Source organism: Polistes canadensis, unplaced genomic scaffold (genome assembly GCF_001313835.1).
Source record: "Polistes canadensis isolate GaletaPanama2010 unplaced genomic scaffold, ASM131383v1 scaffold_4, whole genome shotgun sequence".
NCBI classification, from domain to species: domain Eukaryota; kingdom Metazoa; phylum Arthropoda; class Insecta; order Hymenoptera; family Vespidae; genus Polistes; species Polistes canadensis.
The window spans coordinates 1,610,805-1,629,619 of record NW_014569551.1 but is presented as its reverse complement, the minus strand read 5'-3'; the positions used below and the strand labels follow the sequence as shown (position 1 = coordinate 1,629,619).

Sequence of the window (18,815 nt, the reverse complement as noted above, 5' to 3'; positions counted from 1 at the left end):
TATCGTTATCGATCTTTTTAAACATTGGTCGAGTATATCTGCGTATTAGTGATAATAATCTTTTAATGTTCATTAGAAATACATACATTCGATCACAGAAATATCTCTACAGTCATATTACTTAAATTAAATACACAGAGGACTCTACTTACTCTAAAAACACTTATTTGATTTTTATTATAGACTGTAGATACTATATACGAATATAGAAAGACTAAGTTCTGCTATTTGTGTTCTTTTTACATCGGAATATTCTAAACTAGACTTTTGAAGTTATTGTTAGAATTGATAATGACTTATCTAGAAACTCGTAAGAAGTTGAGAGTTACTTTTAAGTTTATTTTATTTTTTTCTTTAGACAGGTGGAAAGCCAGATCACATATCGCGCATACATTGATCCGAATATCGCAGGTATATTTTTCTTTTCTTTCTTCGTAATCATAAATCGAGGTACTTGTAGTTATATGTGAACAATAACACACATAAAGCATGTTATTTCTATCCATAGTATATACAGGTTTTCGAACTTTCTCAGTTATTGTCGCGTTCTATTCTTTGCAAACGTTACGAAGAGACGTAATAATATCCACGATCGTTTATTCTTAGTAAAGAGAAATTGAGGTCCAAGGTGCTATATGCGAGTGATAAAGTTTACAGATCGACTTGCCTTTGTGAATGGTAGCATGTGTTCTCATAGCTGAAATAGTAACGTCATTCATTATGCATCATAAGATTGTATAAAAATAAGAATTCTTCTATTACCGTGCTATGTTCCTCCGTTGACATTATTGTGACCTATGTCTACAACATTATCGATGTTACTAAAGTTCTATTTTAAAAGACGAATGAATTCTTAGACTTTATGATATTCTTATACTTTACTTTGATGAAATAGGTTATTATAATTATTTTTATATACATAGGTACTCTATTTCTTAATTTATTCTTTTCCAGAATGTGTGTATCAATATTTTATAGAAAATGATTTATTTAATAAGAGTTACAAATATTTCTAATTTTGTTTTTTTTTTTTTTATAGAGAGATACGAGAAACAAATTCATTGGATTTGATGATATATATTTCTAAAAATACAAAAGAGAAACAAAGTACCTCTTAAAAGGATAACTCGGGATGAGAAATTGCATACTCTTTGCGTTTGTTGGTAGTCATAGGAAAAGCCACGACTATAAAATATACTGCGGTCATAAAAAGAAAATTCAAGTCGTAGCAATTTGACCGAAAGTAGAAGGAAGATTTTCTGCGAAGAAAAAACGCGCAAAGAGTAACGCGTACGATCATAAACCCGTAACAACATGCATTCGTTCGGTTATCGTTTTTAAAGTCGTGATACCGAAAAATGTACATATCTATATATAATATTATACATACAGCTATGAAAACGATGCTGGATAAGTAGATTAACGTCCTGATGACGGAATCATGCAGGAATGTGAGATTAAAAAAGAACAGACACACTCGTGTTAAGTTTTGTACTCTTACGAAAGAATTGTACGTCAATTTTTATAACAGCGGCAGGTATTCGTTATTTGATAATTCGAAAAGTAACATAATCATTTCTATTTATTATTGTGAAAAAATAACTTTACTCTAACGACATTACCACCACCTTCTAACTTTTCTTATCTTTTTTTTTAACGCGTGAAGTAGACAATAAATACTCGACGTGTAATTTTGATGAAACATTTTGCATATTATTTGACACGAATGACGTTAATACAAATGCCATTCAAGATACGCCCGCAATGGTTTTCTAAACTTGAATCCCTAGTTAAATGTTTCATTGACATAAAAGTAATAGAAAGGGATAGAAGTATAGAAATAAGCGACAAGTACGAATATGAAGTGTGCATTATGCATCAACGATGAAATCGCAAGTATTACGCAGCAAAGTCCCGAGTAAAATGCTTTTAATGGATTGACTGTCTGACTTGCAAGTTCTGTTAGAACGTTAACATAGCATAACTCGCTTGGATTTTTGTCGAGTTCACTCCATATTGCTGGTCAAAATGTTCAATCTATCGTTCTCTTCTTGGATGAAATCGGGAACGTTTATTTTTACTTGTCGCTACGAGAGTGCTTCTTTTATAGATATATTTTGATAGAGAAGTACCATATATTGGTATAGTAGTGTATCGCTCATTGGTACTTATGGTATTGACGATCATGATCTTGTGAGAGTTCAGATATCAGATCCTCGATCCTTTGATGCTAATCCTGCCTGTTGATTGGCCGCAAATGCAAGATCAGAGACTGGACATTGACAGGGTTTCCACGTGGATCAACTGTGGCGACCATGTGGTCAGCTCGTTAACTGATATGAACTGTACATCCACATAGGGTAATTGACGTTTGTGTATATGTGATGAGCGTTTGCTAATATCCTTTGACAGGATTACTCGAGAAGGAACTGAATCGACATGATTATCGTATTGGAAAGAAAAGATCCCGACGTATTTGATCGAAGTTGCTTTAGGATGCATCTGTCGATGAAAATTACAATAGAAAAAAGTCTGATAGATTTGGACGTTCTATTTCGTACAGCGTGACCTTTCGTTTATGAAAAAAAAAAAAGAAAAAAAAAAAAAAGAGTTACATCCTTGATGAACTATGAGATTAATTATTTCTTCTACGATAATATGACATTAGCATATTAGCTGAATTGCAGTGTACGTTGCACTCTAGAAAATGGCGTGACATATCGGGCGAGACTCGAGAGAAGGCAAAGGACGCAAAGTGGTGGGCGTTTAGACAGGTAGATAAACTATGAACGATGGTAATAGCCGACGGAGGCATAAGGGTTTTACGTCAATGAATACTACCCTGACATTTCGGTGCCTTTGCGTCTATCGATTTCGTTCTACCTCGACATCTCGCGTAATTCCTAGTAGAATAAGAAGCTTACCGAGTATTGACATATCGCGACACTCTTGTCTCCTCTCATTATCGATTATTTCATTTCACCTTACCTTTCGTGATTGAATCGAAACGATTCTGCGAAAATAGATTGTACGCGGGTTACTCCCGATAATAATCAAATTTACATATCGAAGCGTCAAAATAATCTACATTATGATAGAATCGTTATAAAGATGTTCATACCGACGTTATATGCTATTTTTGTAAAGCGAGTTTCCCCTCGATACTCTGGAAGTTTACATCTGTCCGCAAAAAGGTTTAGAACGGATTGCGAATGACGTAGAAAACACGAGTATGTTTGCATACGAGAAACACGGAGGGACATTTCGGAGCCAACTCGTAGTTTCTCGTTCTGGTCAGTGGAAAAGGCTCGTATATGCCAGTTGGATAACTTATGTCACGGAGCGTGGGTATACGGAACGGTATCGATCCTAGCATTAAATATTTAATCGTAGAAAGAAAGTTCAATACACGTACGATGAGGACGGTTGTCTTCCCAAGATAGGCCTGTATTCTTGAAACGAATACTATTATAGGAACGAACTAGCACGTGACTATGCTTTGTTCGTTCGACGTTTACTAAGAGACAGAAAAACTTTTATTACTTATTGTTAGAATCGTACCTACGACTTTTGTTGACGTTCGAAACAGATAAAAAGAGTAAGTACTTTTCTCTTTAAGGACAAAAAAAAAACAAACAAATTTCGTGTTAATCTTAAAACGATTCCATTGTAGACATATAGATTTGCGCAGATAAATATTTACAAATCCCATTTTCGTCGAATAAAATAGAATTCAGCTATATAGTTATCTCGATTACTCTTCGCTAACGAGCTCACAGCTCGATTCCGGATCGAGTCGTTGAACCTAGCAGGGTAGTTGCGTTCGATCGTAAAAATTGATCTTGATGTGTCGCACTGTGATTGATTACCGTATCTCGTGTTGTAGCTATGCGCGTGTATCGCTTCTTTTTTGTTTAGGGTTACATACTAAGCGTTGGTATTCCCTTTTTTTTTTATTTCTCTCTTCACACGTTCAACTTGAGATTACTGAAAATATAAAACGTAGAAATCTCCCGGCCACAAAAAAGAAAAATATAATTGTAAGATTCGTGAGAAAAAATGGAGTCGCTGGACTGACTGGACCGGGACTCGAACACAGAATTTTTCGCTTTTCAGGTAACTGATCTATCCATTGAGCTATCCATCCAGTGCTCACGGATCAACTTTCTCACGAATCCATATTAATGTATAATATTTGGCATAGAGGCGTTAGATTCTGCATAACTTATACCGAAACGTGCTGATAAAACTGATAATATCGGAAATTCATGGATTTGATCTGATGCGAGAAGAAAAAAGCTTGATATTTTTCAGACACATGTTATGCAATTTTGAATGCACACGTCCGTATATTGCAAATCTCAAAATAAGCAGGAAATGTCTAGTCGATGTTTAAGAACGAACACGACGGAAGATTTAACACAAATAATGTCAGAATTATTCCTATTTTCGTTGATTTAATTTTTGAATGACGGAAATTCTCCGTGAAATCAGACCTCTGCTTTTATAACTAGTTATGCATGTTCCAGTTAATAATTACAGGAAATATCTAAGGCATATTTTGTTATGAATTTTCTTAAATATACCATTACGATCAGCTAACAATACCGTATTCATTGGGATCTAAACGAACAATCGTTAAAATTTCATCTCATGATATTACTTCGGAAGCGAACCGCGTATAAAATGTGCGTTCATTGCCGCGAATTTCACTTTGATTTTATTGATATCGACATTGACGTCAAAATCGTTATAACGAATCGCACGAAATTATCTACATATGGATATCTATTACATAGATAGTTATATCTGTGTATCTATATGTGTTTTTATCGTAACAGATGCAATTCTTTGATTTAATGTCGAACCGTGTATTTGTGAAATAGAGAGGCGACGGACGCGAGTTGGCGTTTCGAAATTAAATGGTTTAATTCTCCAGTAGAGTTATTTACGCGGTTGCTCATCATTTTTGTATAATATTGATGGGAAGTTACATTAACAAGAGAATAGATTTATATAAAAATATTGTTAATTAAATTATTATGAAGAAAATTATTGTATGAAAGCAGATTCCTCCAACATGGATTCCTCTGGTAATTGGAATAGGCTGGTGATGAGGAAAGCAAGGGTTTAATTAAAAAAGTAAATAAGAACGTTGTTGAGCCCCTCAATAGATCAGCTCACATTAGATAAAAGATTTACGTCATAAAAATCCTTGATTCATTATATAAGAATATAAGAATGAACAGTATCCAACCAAAATGTCAGACACGTGTCTCACTTCTCAATTACTTCGTCGCTTCTCAAAGTTTTACCTTTCTAGTATAAAGGGTTTATAGGTGGTACCTCTATCCTGTTCGTCCTGTCGTTTCGATACTTCCCTCAATGCGAACTCACTCTCTTGTCTTGTCTTACCACTTCCTAGGTACGCAGATTCCTCCATTCTGGAGTCTTCTGGTAATTGGGGTAAGGATGGATTGGATATAACACTTATGCGTTGAATTCGTCTTGCTGGCTACAAAGTGTCTTTGTGTGGCGATAACAATGAAATGATCCTGCTTCCAATCAAAGATATGTTCTTCTGAGTGTCTGGCAGAAGAATTGAGCGAACGCTTTTGGGTGCTGGCCTAATAGGCCTCGCTACAATTCCGTGAAGTGTAAAGATGCGGGGAAAATTAGCGTTTCAGAAAATTTTGGAAAAATTGACACACATGATTTTGAAATATACATTAAGAATATCGTAGAAGTATACTTTTAATAAATAACAATAATTTATCTGCCAACACATCTTATTTAATTTTACGCTCGTCAATGATCAAGACAATTTAAGCGAGTCGATGAAATTCATTATGAATGAAAGATTTAACGAGACTTTATGCTTAATGAGAGAAAGATAAAGAAAATGAGGACGATAAATAGGATGCTGATAGGATCTTTCGAGAGTCAGCGTAACCAGCAAGTTTTTTGCGTGGTTCCTCCGTGATCTTCCTTCTTTCGTGTTACACTTTTAAAAGTGTTTTTAGATAAGGAGACTTTAATATCCCAAGAGCTCGCGTTTTGCTGTTGGCTTTCCCGTATAGGCGTCATGCAATCCTCGGTGCTCCGATTCTACCAGATGTAATACTATTTATTTGTTAATTCGATGGAAAACAATTTTGAAAGAATGAAATACAATTTTAAAACGTAATCATTATTTAGGATTTTTAATCGAATCGAAATTAATTGAAAGTATATAAAGGACATGATAAATACTTAAGGATCTATTGTAAGAGAAATAAAGAAATCGGTTTTTGAATAAAGAAATGAATACTGGACGAGAGCGATGTGTGTGTCTCTTTAAAATATAGATACTAGAGAGATATCGCGCAACCTGGAATTGTAGTGCGCTGGCTGAAATTAAAACAGTAATGATTTTCCGGGCGTTAATTACGCGACACATGCACGAGTCTTGCAAACCCCCTAATGAGAGGGGTTGTGTCGCGCCGTCTAGCTCGCGAAAAATACTCTTTCTCCTTCCCCAACGCTCGTTGCGAAGTGAAGAATATTTCATACGTTCCTTTCTCTCACACACCCACACACACCCTCTCTCTCTCTCTCTCTCTCTCTCTCTCTCTCTTTCTATTTATATATCTAACTCTTTCTGTCTCTGCATTTTTTTGTGTATACCACCCGTGAAGAGTACTTAACATACAAATTTATCTCGCATACGTCTTAGAGACAAAAGGGACGAGGGTGTCGCTAGGAGACATTCCGGAAGCTTTAAAAAAGAAAACGTAGCTTGCTCTTTCGATCGTCCGAACTCGGAGAAAACGCAGGGAGAACGTGTCGAGATTACGCTTGGCGACAACAGATACGAATCGTGAAATTTGAAAAGGCTTTGTCGTGATCCGTTACGTTGGGTGCGGGTATAACCTACATTTATGGTGTGAGAGAGAGAGGTGCAAAGCTCTTTTGAGAGTACGCGAAAGTACAAAAAATGTGTGGATACAGCATACACCCACGCACGCACGCACGCACGCACGCACGCACATACAAGCCTACATACAGTTCTTGCACTCTCGCGTTTCGAAATAAATATGAAACTACAAAATTAAGGAATATGGATGAACGGGTCCTTTGATGTTACTGAATCGTTTTATAATATTTCTGAATATAAGGGAAAGTTTAACAGATAAATATTTTAATGCACTTTGTTTTCGAATATAATATAAAAAGCAAGAATCAAAAGGTGATATTTTTATTTGGTTATCCGTTATGAATACGTACGGGAATACATACCGCTATGAATATTTTCCAATTTATGCAAAACAGAATTGGGGTCGTTAAATAAACTATCAGTGTTTAAAATAAAAATATATTTACATATCTACATGTGTGTGTATTCCATAAAAACCAGTTGAAAGTTAGCTACATTTTCATGTCTATCATCAATTGTTTGACAAACTTTTCCTATGAATTGACCTCTTTCGATAACCGTCAGGTTTATTATACGTACTAACATCAAACAAGTGATAATACGGTGGTCACCCACTGTATAAAAACGATCTTTCTCCTTTGATCTCTTTCAAAAACCAAAAGTAACAAAATTCAAATACATACGGTTCCTATCAACCAATCATATATTTATCAGCAGATACTTACATATTTACGATTGGTAAAACGAAAGTAAGAATTTATTTTATCGAATGCGAAAAGGAAAAAAGCTGTCATTTAATGTCGTATACGCTTTGATTGGAGAGAAAAAGATCGAAAAAGATAAAAAGAGAGAGAGAGATGTATCTATACAAGGATTGGAAAGACAGACCAATTGGTGGAAAAAAAAAGAGGAAAAAATAGAGAAATATATATAGTATCTTAGCTTCGTCTAAGCGTATTTCGCGTCATGGAAGGAATCCTATCGCAACCCTATATTCGAAGGTGGCAGTGCGAGGGTTGAAGAAGAGACAGAAACAAGGAAGAAAAGAGAGAGAGGGAGAGAGAAGAAGGATAGGTATTCGTTCGTTCGCTTCCTCCTCACCGTACGGAAGTCTACGCTCGCAGGGGGTGCTTTTACCGGCTCGCGGATAGTACCGGTAAGTATATACTGGTGTGTGTGAGCGCTTGCGCGCGTCGCTATCTTTCTCTTTCTCTTTCTAGCACATAAACATGCGCCCGCGCGTTACGTGGTGGTGTGGTGGTGGTGGTGGTGCGACTACCCCAGACGAAGTGCAAGAGAGAGAAAGAGAAAGAGAAAGAGAGAGAGAGAGAGAGAGTGACAAAGCGGTACTGGTGGTGTACGTGCGAGAAAGAGAAAGAAAGAAAGGGAGAGAGTGAGTGAGAGTGAGAGAGAGAGAGAGAGAGATGAAAGGAGAAGAGCGTCGCGTGGGGAACGATCGCGGCTCGTCATTCGAAGCCCGCCAACGGACGAGCGAGCAACCACGGAACGGGACCCCGCGATCCTTTTTTGACACGACGAGAAAGGATAAGAGGAAGGAAAAAAGAGTTGCATAGCGTAAACACGCACGATACACGTGTAGAATTTTTTTCTTACGATTTAATACCATCGATATTAACACCCTCGTGAGTGAGTTTCAGAGTGAGAGGGGTACAGAGAGAGAAACAGTGCCATATCTCAATTCGTCGTCGTTAATTCAACAACAACAAAAACAACAACAACAACAACAACAGATCTTTGTTGCATTAATATTTTCCTTCGTCCCTCTGTTCGACGAAATTTAACCGAAAATCGTTGTTTTTGACATTTGACAACTTGGGTTACCAGTTTGCCTATTGATACGGATATCTTGTTTGTTGTTCGGCTGCTACTACATCGTCGAAAAAAGTGTGAAAACAGTGACGTAGAGGAGAAGAGAGAGATATTTTATTGATAGAAAAATACGAGGAGAGGTGTTGTCCGTAAGAGGAAAAGAAACATTAGAGGTTTTATTTATTTGTCACTCTGATGACAGTATACAGCGTTCTTTTTCTCTCTTACTCTCTATCTCTTTCTCTCCTTGTATGTATGTATCGAGCTCTTTAAAAGTAGTAAAGAAGTATAACAAGGTCTTTCGAAACGAAGGATAGAGAGAAAGTTAACGCAGCTGGTGGTGTTGTTAGAAAAAATCTTCACTACTTGCTTTCTCCCCGAGTCCTTATCGGCTGGTGAGAATCACAAAAGAGTTTAAACATCGACTGCTACTATTACTACTATTACTACTACTACTACTACTATTACTACTTATTTTTTTCGAAACGTATTGCCGACCAATCGGGCAAGGTATTTCACGTGCGTTTATCAGCGCCACCAACGAGGAAAATCGAGCAGTGCTTAAGGATCGTTCGAACGTGTCGTGTCGTGTGTTTTGAAAGATCTATTAAAAACGTGTTTACCGTCAATAAAAGAAGATTTTGTGTTCGTTCGTTCGTTCGTTAAGAAAAACTCGCCACGCGACGCGAACGCGAGTGCATCGTGTCAACCGATTCTTTTCATCGGGAAGATAAGAAACGAGAAAGAAAAAGAAAAAGAATACTATCCTCCAACAGGATACCTCAGAGCATTATCTCGCTATCAACTCAAATTCCAACGCTTGTGCAGTGATTCCATATTATTATTACGAATAACCAATCGATAATTCATACGCGATATTTCTTCCTCGACATTTCGTTAGAAATTTGAAGACAATCGGATTAACGGTAATCGCGCGACACCTGATTTTTCCATCACTTGGTTTGTGGTATTGTCCCAAGGATATTTTCATTTGATCACGTGTAATCAAAGTTTTGTGTGTCGTAGTTAAAACGAGAAAAAGTTTTGGCATATGGTATAATAATCGTGATAAACGACGAGTGACGTTTCGAATAATTATATAGTGGAAAAAGTGGAAGGAAGAAAGAAATAAAGAAAGAAATAATAAATCGTCGTGTTGTTGTTGTTCGAACAATAATATAATTATCATTGTTTATACAAGTACATCGAATTTCGTGTTAAATAACAGTTAAACGTGATCCTCGCGAGTGTGCCAACAATTTAGGAAAAGAAGATCTTGGATAAGATACGTCGTCTCTTCTTTTTATCTCTTTTTCTCTCTCTCTCTCACTGTCTCTCGCTCTGTCTCTCTCTCTTTCTCTCTCTCTTTTCTCTCTCTACCTCATCTTGATTCTTTTCGAAATATCAAGTGGGTATTTATTTACGCTTGGTGCACGCCGGTTTACAGAAGGAAACAACCGTAGCAATCGATTTGTAATCCGTTAAATCTACGTCCTTATTCACGTGTGTGCTTTTCTGTGTGCGTGTTGATCGTTTTGTCGTTCGATACATCGTTATAATTTCACGCTCGCTCGTTGTCCGTGTTAACGATCGATAGCTCGTTCGTAATTATCGTCGAGCCGCGCTAGCCGGAACATCTGGTGCACCTCTCCGTCTATCATCGTGTCTTCGAAAACACCGGCAACCGAACGCAACGTAAAGTGAACGAACGAACGAACGAGCGAGCGAACTAACGGGCATACATTTATTTTATTCGAATTTGCAAATTCAAGATTAACGCTTACCCTCGCCGAATTTCTAACGCGCTACGCGAGTGCAGTGTGCTACGAAATTAGACGCGAATCGGTTCGAATTCAGAAGTCATCGGGACGAATACCTGGACATTGTCTCATCGGTCACTCGCCAAAGGTAAGAATCTTTTTTCTATTATAAATATTATTTTTACAGGAATTTGGACTTTTTGAAGTTATACTTCTTTTGGCGCGTTTTGGAAAATGAATTTAGATGCGACCGATAAATCGACACCACGAAGTTATATATATATATTAATTCAAACCTTTATCAATGGTATTTAATATCTTCATTTTATTTTATCATATTATCGTTTTTTCGACAAATGTAGAGTATTATATTGGTACGCGAGATAATTGAAGTTATTTTTGAGGTTATTTTGGTTATGTTCGTTTTGGTTCGTACGTAAGTACACACACCAGTTTTTTTTTTTAATTAACACATTCCATGCCAAAAATTGATTTTCAATATTGTTGCGTATTAAATATTATCACACGCGTATTGTCTCGATCTAACACTTAAATCTCATATATATATATATATATATATATGATTTACACTTTATCTCTGTCCATTATGTACGTCAAATTAATACACATTGGTGTAGTATATACTAGTATACATCGGATAAAAATAAGAAATGAAGCTATACAGATAAAATGATTTTCTTCAAATCGTAATTAAATTCACATATAAAAATCGTAACAACAATTTCGAATTGTTCGAAACGAAAAGTTTAGATTGGGACACGTATGCGAATAATGCGGTATATAACGTGTTAATAAGAATTACTTATGTTTATACAGGATCTAGCGAAAATAAGTTTTCCATATAAATTTAAAAATGTTTCCGAACCTACGTTGATTTCCATAAATTATTTTTACTCTTTACGTATGAAAAATCCGTTTCTAACGGTTCAGCCGTGTATTTGTGTTGCATCCTATATATTAGAAAAAGTTCTACACTTGTATCTGTATTTGTTTTAATTTTATTTACTTTTAAATATCATGTTATATTATAGAAACACACCGGTTACATAAATAATCTTTTAATAATTATATATATATATTATATAAACATAGATTTGTTTCTTTTCCATGTATTTCTCACGTACAAGTTAAATTTCCCCAAGCAATTACTTCTCTCTTTTTCTCTCTCTCTCTCTCTCTCTCTCTCTCTCTCTCTCTCTGAGGGAAGATTAGCTCCTAAGGAAGGAGTTCGCGATGATGTCGTTAAATTAATCGTCTTCGTTCGACGTTACCGCCCTTACGAATTTGTATGTTCGTAACTATCTACTACATGATAGTAAAATGAATTGGTGTAAAGTGATTAGCGAGTCAAAACTATCGGTCCTACGCGTTATCGGGTAAGTTGCACAAACTCGATCGAAGGAGACCTTGATAACCGAAGGAGAAGTTTACGTTTTATCAAACGAGTTGAGGTACGACCATCTTAGGAAGTTAATTCCGTGAAACGACAGTGAGAAGTCCGCGAGAAACGAAGAAAATGAAACACGAACGAGAAAATGACGACGTGGTAGAAAAGGAAGAAGGATACTGGAAAGATCTCAGCACAGTATACCCTTAATGGTCTTTTTCTTTCACGGATATATACAGTTTTATGTTTCACGTTTGTCTCCTCCACGTCCTTTTCTCGAACGATTCTCTTTCATAAACGTACTTTTCACAACAAAGAAAACGATAAACTTTCCTGATCGTTCCCCTCTTGATAGAAATAAGCTTTGTATCGTGCTGGATAATATTATAAAGTGGAAATATTCGGTTAAAGAAAAATACGAGAGAAAATATTTCTACATTATTTCTATGTTATTTACTTTTTTTTTTACTAATTCTCGAAAATTCTCCAAATAAGCCGTTTAAGTAAAACAAATGACCATTAGGGAAATTCGCCGAAATGTTTTAGTTTAAAAAAGATGCAAAAAATAAAATAGGATTTTGTAAATGTGTCTATAAACGGGAGTAACGTATATATATATATATATATATATATATATATATATATAGAATAATTGTTATTATAACTGCTAATTATTTTGACTGAACGTTAAATGGTCCATATGTATGTTTATTATTTATAATGAATATGTATCTCTATCTAATATTAATATATTATATTTATGGATATAAATGAATATTATAATTCTATCATATAAACTTGTCTAACAATGAGTTCACTCTTCACACATGATTCCCTCAAATTTAATAGCATTTAAATCTGTTTAAGAATATATGATTAATTATTCATTTAATTTATAAAAAGTTTATTATTGTCTTATATATTTTAAATCGAAATAACGATAATTATTAAAAAATGTAGAATTCATTATTCTTTCGTATTTTCATTCCCCACAAAATAAATTGATAAGATAATTCAAAAAAGGAAATTAAATTGAGTCAAATTAATGCGATAACTGAATAAGAAATAGGTATGGAGAGTAAAAAATATAACCGTTTTACCGCAAAATGTCGTGACTAGAGACACAAACGTGACTGCAATAACCGCATTTTAGCGTCGTTTAAGTTGCGTTGTTCTCTTTCGATCGACACTTTTATCGGCTTACTCCTTCGTAGGATCGACGCTTAACACGGCTTATTACTATCGATACGCTCTTCGTTATAGTTAACTGAATCGAACTTCTCCCTATCTATCCTTCGCGTTTCTCAATTATTGTCTCGGTGAATCCATTAGAATTCCCAGCTCGTATCCGCTACCTGGGAGCGGCTGACTTCGAAGCTATACGAAGTTTGTTTCTTTTCTTTTGTTGTTGTTGTTGTTGTTGTTCTTCTTCTTCTTCTTCTTCCTCCTCTCATCGTTCTCTTTCTCTTCTCTTCTCTTCTCGTCGTTTTAGTTTTATTGTTTGGTAGCGACTTACAGATTTGCCACCCTTCTCGTTCATTCTTTCACAATCATTTCTCTTCCCAACCTGTCTCTCATTCTTTTTCTATTTTTCTCTTTCTTTCTTATTCCCTTTCCTAAGTTCTTTTCCGTAATCCATTCGTTCAGGGAGATCTTACCCGCCTTTATTTTCGTACTCCTCTTAGATAGAAGGACTCTTAACCTTCGTTAGTACCAGTTGCCACTTTTCCCGTTGCAATATACCCGTACCCTATCTTCTACCCTCCCCCCTTCATTAGTCTTTCTCTCTCTCTCTCTCTTAGTCAGCTTTCTAGTTCCAGCTCTTACCAGTTGAGGTCCCGGACCCGTTAATCCATTTTTAGATTATCGAGGTACCTTTAAACGCGAGTGCTTTCGAAGCGGTAAAGTTAAAAGCGTGAAGATTAAGTTTAGAACCGGGTAGGTTAGCGGAAACGAAGTTTTCGCCTCCTTCGAACGTATTAGAGATCGAGTTTACGACTCGCGATCTCGCGTGAGTAGAGACGCGAACCTAACCGCCCTGTTTGCTTTTGATCTAACTGTTTTGCACGAAAACATCTTATACTTTTCCTCAAACTAACAGCATGTGATGGATGCGTCGACTTGTCTCGGGAGTTTTTTTTGACTTTGTTAGAAGCAAAATGATGGGGAACGAAGTTATTTATACCCTTAACTTAACTTTCTTTCATTTCATCTAATTTGTGTGGGTTTAAATTTTGCAGGTGACCGACAGGACGCAGACTTTTTTCTTGGAAGCGGTACGCAAACGGTCTCAAGATTCAGCTCGACACGATGCCTTGGTTCATCCTATTTCTCCTGCTGTTGGCTGTGATGGAGGCCTTCCCTCGGGAGGCCACCTGTTCCCACCTGCCGGACATCTATTGGAACTCCACCAATCCAATGTAAGTCACGATTCTTTTCTTTTTCTTTTTCTTATTTTTTTTTTTTTCTTTTTTACTTTTAGCATATATCCAACATTTCGACCTGTCAAAGCCAAAGAAAGTTGGCTTTGTTCTTAATTCGCTATACCACGAGATAGAATATGCGAGATGATGCGAAACGAATCGTTGTCATTCGAAGAAAACAATAAAAAGATAGAAGGAAGAAAGATTGCAGGGTGGGAGGGAGAAAGGTGACAGAAAAGGAGTAAGGAAAGGAGGGTATTAAGAAGTTTGTTAAATAGAAAACGGAAGAAAAAACGCATTGCAGTGTCTTGCAGTGACGCACGATTAATCAAAGCTCGCTTACAAATTTTTAACGCAATCGTATACCTTTAAGTGTATTTTTTATACTAAAAGTGAATAGATTTTAATGAAACTTATATTAAATTAAAGTACACTCTTTTGTCTACACGTAGCATACTTTGTCGAGTTATAAATTGATATGCAATTAATTTTTTAATTAATAATTAATTTAATATAAAAATCATTGAAATCTATTTGCGAAAAGTATAAAAAATATTTACCGAAACTTTTCAAAGAAATTGCAAAGATGCACAATTTACAGCATTGCATTCTCTGACATTTTTTGAAGTTTACATGCTAAATTTATAACTCGATATAGTATTCTACGCTTAGACAAAAGAGTGTATTTTAATTTAATATAAGTTTCATTAAAATTTATTCACTTTTAGTATAAAAAATATTTACCGATACTTTTCAAAGAAATAGTAAAGTTGTACAATTTACAGCATTGCAATCTGTGATTTGATTTTCTCCACTGATTGGGAGGGGTTGCGTATGGCTGTTTGTGTCTGTGCCCGAGAATTTATTCTTTTCAACGTTGTTTAAATAGTAATTWGATATTCTATAGAATATCAAAGTATTATGTTCAATGCCTAGTAAAAACTSKMMRAAWWKTYTTATTTCCGACTTCGTTTGAAGACTCTTTACATTCATAGTAATGCCGATGAATTACTAGCAATGACTGATTTCCGGCTTTGACGATAACATATATATACTATTTGATTAACTATATACTCTTTAATAACATTATATCTATATATTTATTTATTTATGGATATATTAGAAAAAAATATTCAAGAGAAAATATATGATAGTTTTTCATTTAAAACTACAATAGATAGGAATAATATTTTTCGTTTGTATCGTTTAGCGGTTATATCAGGATTATTTTCTTGTTGGTTACATCGAAACGCTGTGCTTATCTCGGCGCGTTTATCTTAACATAGGTAACTACAAACACATGCACAAGTACTCGTGCATATCATATAGAAGATGGTAGGAAACCGTTTTCGAACAAGATTGGACTTAGATTTTAGAAGCAAGAATAGACGTCGCGAAATGGTAGCAACAAATTCGAACGGCAGGGATGATTGCTTTGTTGGTGACTTTTCGTTGCATAGAATATAAGGGAGGTAGGGGAGAGTGGAAATTGAGAAAAAGAAAGAAAAGGAAAGGAGGAGTAGTGGGGTGGGGTGGGGAGGAGTCGAGAGAAAGAAACATTGTATTTACCGAAAGCGTTCTTCCGCATTGCATCGTGCAACGAAGAATGCAAGCTTCGTTTAATCTCATCCGAGATATTACTGTGGATGTCCTTGTTCCGGGGAGGTAGACGACCGCGTTTTCAAGCTGAGACATTCCACGAATGGTAACGTTCTCCGCAAGCTTCTTCCTTCGATCTAACCCCTACCTTTTCTATCTCTTTCTACTTCCCTTTTCACCCAGTGTACGTAGATTGGACTTTCGTTGGCGGAAGTAGAATGAAACCATTCTCTTCTACGGCAAACATCTATCGCGAAACATTTCCGGCGTTGCTTCACTCGAATCTTTGGGGTTTCTTTTCTTGGCGATAAATCGACGCGTCTTTGCTGTGATCGCGGATTCTCTCACGTACATCTCTCTTTTCTTTTCTCGTCTTACCATTTCTATAGTTCTTTCTTGTTCTCTCTCTCTCTTTATCTCTCTCTCTCTCTATCTCTATCTTTTTATTTTCCGTTTATTTTTGCTTTTATTTTATATCATACCCTCTCTCACAGTTGTTTATATATGTAGTAGCACTATCCGAGAATCATCGAACTAGGTTCAGAATTCTTGGATGTTAGGACGCGTTTGAAGGAGCCTCGAAAAGGTTTTTACTTTTTCCATCCGATCGACTTCCGTTTCTTTCTTCGAGAGATAGAGAAAGGGTACGGGAGACCCGGTGGAATTGAAAAGCTGAACGGAAAAAAGTCCGAGATGCGTTCACGCCTTCGGTTCGCGCGCGCTTCCAAGTAAAGAAAGAGTAAAAATAAAGGAGAAGGAACAAGAGAGTAAGGAGGAGTAAGGGGAAGGAGAATTGAGGAGAAGGAGGAAGGTAAGGTGTACGTGACTTGCCTCGGGCAATTCTCTAAGCTTGTAGTGCATTATACATTGAAAATTATTATATATAATATTTTCATTTTTTACAACTCTTATATCGATCATATCACTCGATAAAATTTGATCCTAGTTAATTAACTCTGCGAATTTAAACTTTTTAATAATGATAAATATCCGATATTTATTTCTTAATATTTTTGTGCAGAGTTTTTCTTTACGACGATTGTAGAACGTTTAGGTGTTATTAAATTTATTTTAAGAATATATATTATAATATAAAAGAAATGAAAAAATGTGGGAAATAAAAATTTAAGTTAACGAGCATCTTTCTCGAGTTTAGAATAAAGAAATCGAATTTCATTAGAAATAGAAATCGATTTCAGTTTTCTAGCTCATTCCTTTCTCCGGAGTGAGTGTGTCTTCTCCTTGATAGAATCGAGAATATGTCTACCAAGCGTAGTCGAAGCGCCAGTTTGCGGTGCCGCACCGAAATCGATTTGTTCAGCCACGGTTTGTGCCAAGGGTCAAGTGCATCCTCGGAACCCGATTCGTTGTTACGGTATGCGTTTTGTTCGCGCAAACACACCAACGCGTTTGGATGTAAGTTGTTACTATTACACGTACCTACTATAGGTTGAGATAGGTGAACACGTGGCCAAATTTGCGTTTACTTTGTAAAGAGAAAGATAGAAAAAGATATGGAAAGGGAAGCTTTACGAGCGTTAAAGTCGAATCTACGTCGCAAAGATCGATCTGTCCTCGAGTTTTGTCGGATGGTTGACTAATGCCATTGAAAGAGGATGGTCTACGGATCGGTAAAGGAAGAGGAAGAGGGTGGTGTGTAGGGTGAGCTCGGTTAACGGGCAAAAACCAATTCGTTGTCGACGCGGGATTGAATGTCGAGCATTGTCGTCGTTCACGTTTTATCGTTCAAATCGATGGGCCACTCTCGTGGTTCGAACTCGCGATCGTTTTCATCCTGATTCCTCTTATCTTTACGAATGACTCGACACGCTGGAAATCGTCCAGTGGAGAAAAAGAAGCCCCCTTTTTTTTCCTTTTTTTTTTTTATCCTTTATAACGTTACGTTGAAAAGAGAAAGTAACTTTTTGTCCGAAATTGTTTTTTTTTTCTTTAATTTAAAACTTATCGACACATTTTTATCGAAAATCGATATCAGAAATATTTCTTGTTCGTTTATTTTAAAGGTAAGACTCTTATTTGTATGCGATAGAAATAGAAAGTCGACTATACCTATTCGCTAGTATTATCATTGAATGACCGGCAGGTTGGTTTGATAAGAATACATAGAACTGTTTAAGTGTATAAGACGATAGTACGCGAGAAGGGATCTCTTTCGATATCTACGAAAAGAAAATCGTGGATAGTACTAAGTCCATCTAGACTCGGTGAAGTAACATCGTGCGTTTCTTTTTTCCGCTTGACAAATTCAAATCCTACGGTAATCGAGAGCTTTGCCGGAAAAATAGAACGCGAAAAAATAGGTATATAAAGGAAGAAGAAAGAAGTAAGAGAAACAAAATGAAATAAAGTAAAATAAAATAAAATAAAATAAAATAAAATAAAATAAAATAAAAGTAAGTTAAAAGAAAAACTCGTAAGCACTAGACAATATTCTCCTAGTAATTTAACTAAGAATTTTTCACGAACGATCTCACGATCTCTATGACATCGTACTTATACTTTGCCATCTTGCTTCGTGTCGCGATCGCAAAGTTAAAAGAAAAAAAAAAGAAAAAAAAAAACAAGCGAAAAGAAGAAGAAAAAATTATAATGTTGATAAGAGAGAAAAAGGAAAATAGGATGGTAGGACGAAGAGATCTAGCTAGCTAGCTATTTTCAACGAAACATTTTCATTCGAGGAAATTGACTCTTGACTTTCTTTTACCTCTTTCTTTTTTCCTAATCCCGTAGGATATCTGTGCTATGGAAGGCAATGAACTATAAAGGTAGTTGCGAGGAGTAAACGAGCAAGAAATCGTATGGACGTATATAGAATCGCGTGCGCGTGCGCGTGCGCAAGTGTCGGAGTCGTGTGAACA

General features: G+C 36.0%; 1 long non-coding RNA gene across 1 annotated transcript in view; it reads left to right on the top strand.

The window, feature by feature from the left end:
* Positions 1-8,400: 8,400 nt before the first annotated feature.
* The window catches only part of LOC106787384, a 463,752-nt gene continuing 453,337 nt past the window's right edge, over positions 8,401-18,815 (top strand). Inside the window, exons 1-2 of the long non-coding RNA XR_001381771.1 lie at positions 8,401-10,654; positions 14,155-14,334. This is a non-coding gene — a long non-coding RNA (uncharacterized LOC106787384). The remainder of the gene's footprint in view (positions 10,655-14,154; positions 14,335-18,815) is intronic.